The 1,235-nt window shown below is 33.0% G+C and overlaps 1 long non-coding RNA gene across 1 annotated transcript; it reads right to left on the reverse strand.

Annotated features, from left to right (window-relative positions):
* Nucleotides 1–124: 124 nt before the first annotated feature.
* Nucleotides 125–1,221, reverse strand: LOC109593343 (uncharacterized). The gene is made up of 6 exons (XR_002190903.1): nucleotides 1,117–1,221; nucleotides 971–1,067; nucleotides 801–859; nucleotides 707–738; nucleotides 576–655; nucleotides 125–300 (listed from the first exon to the last, which is right to left on the reverse strand). It is a non-coding gene; the product is annotated as an uncharacterized LOC109593343 (long non-coding RNA).
* Between the last annotated feature and the right edge of the window lie 14 nt (nucleotides 1,222–1,235).

Genomic DNA, 1,235 nt, shown 5'->3' on the forward strand with positions numbered 1-1,235 from the left:
ACAGCTTTGACATGTCTGTTGATGCATAGCATTGATAGATGTGTAGAATGATTTGCCATCAGTTCATATGGACTTCAATTGTGTTTGCATTATAATACGCTGCTGTATATTGCTGGTCATTCGCTGCATTTGTAAGACAATTTATGACAATTATTTTTATTAAAAAAGAACAATGTTTGTAATGTGATCTTGATGTCTTTTCACTCAAATATAAAGAGGTAAATACGACTTGAACTTGCTTGAATCTAAGACTTAATGATGACATCAGTCCTAAGCTTGGTATAACAAGATATGGAGACACTAAAAAGATAGAGAAACAGAAAGGACAAAAAGAGGGAGTGAATTTAATGGTAATTCAAACTTATAACACAAGTAATGATTGTCAGTACTCATCGATAATGGGTTTGAGACATAATGATATAACTAGTCAATTGCATTCATGTATACATGTACTTGTGCTGTACTCAATCAGTGAGTCAGTGACATAGACATGTGACAATTCTGTTCCATTACAATTAAAAAGTGTTCCATTCACTCAAATACATGTACATTACATACATGTATGTATCACATACCATTATGAATGCTTCAGCCCATTCAACAAGTACAGAAATTATATAAAATGTTCCATTGTTTGAGTTCATCTTGACACATCCTAATAAATACAAAAAAAGAATAATTGAATGTACATAAAACAAGGTCTCACAGCTTCTTGATTATGAAAATAAGTGTAATTCACTGTATTAAGAGAGCGAGACAGAGATAGTAATTTAAGTATACGATGCTGATGCTACACTTACTTCTTCAAATTAGGCATTTCTTTTATCATTAATTGGCAAGTATTTGTCTTTCCATTCTCCTGTACAATAAATGACACAATAAATTACTGACCAAAAGATATATCCTACTCTCTTTACATGTACATGTGTGTATATATATGTAATGTACTATAGTGTGCATTGTGTCTTACCACAACGTTTGTTAGCATGTGTTTCTGTTCCCACAATATTTGCCAGATATTTCAGCAAGTGCATTTGATGGGACCTCAACAGACAATGCAGTTATGCCTATAATAATATTGTAATAATAACAATGCTGATGTATACAGCTGCTCACTTGCGCTAACGCGAGAAAGAGTGAAGACATGTGAGACTGAGAGGTACATGTATACCTAGAGAAGAAAAAAGAAAGAGCAAGAGTTAGACATACAGTATACATATACATGAGGAGGAGAG

This window comes from Amphimedon queenslandica, unplaced genomic scaffold, assembly GCF_000090795.2.
Source record: "Amphimedon queenslandica unplaced genomic scaffold, v1.1 AMPQUscaffold_1930_Cont26065, whole genome shotgun sequence".
In the NCBI taxonomy this organism is placed as follows: Eukaryota; Metazoa; Porifera; class Demospongiae; order Haplosclerida; family Niphatidae; genus Amphimedon; species Amphimedon queenslandica.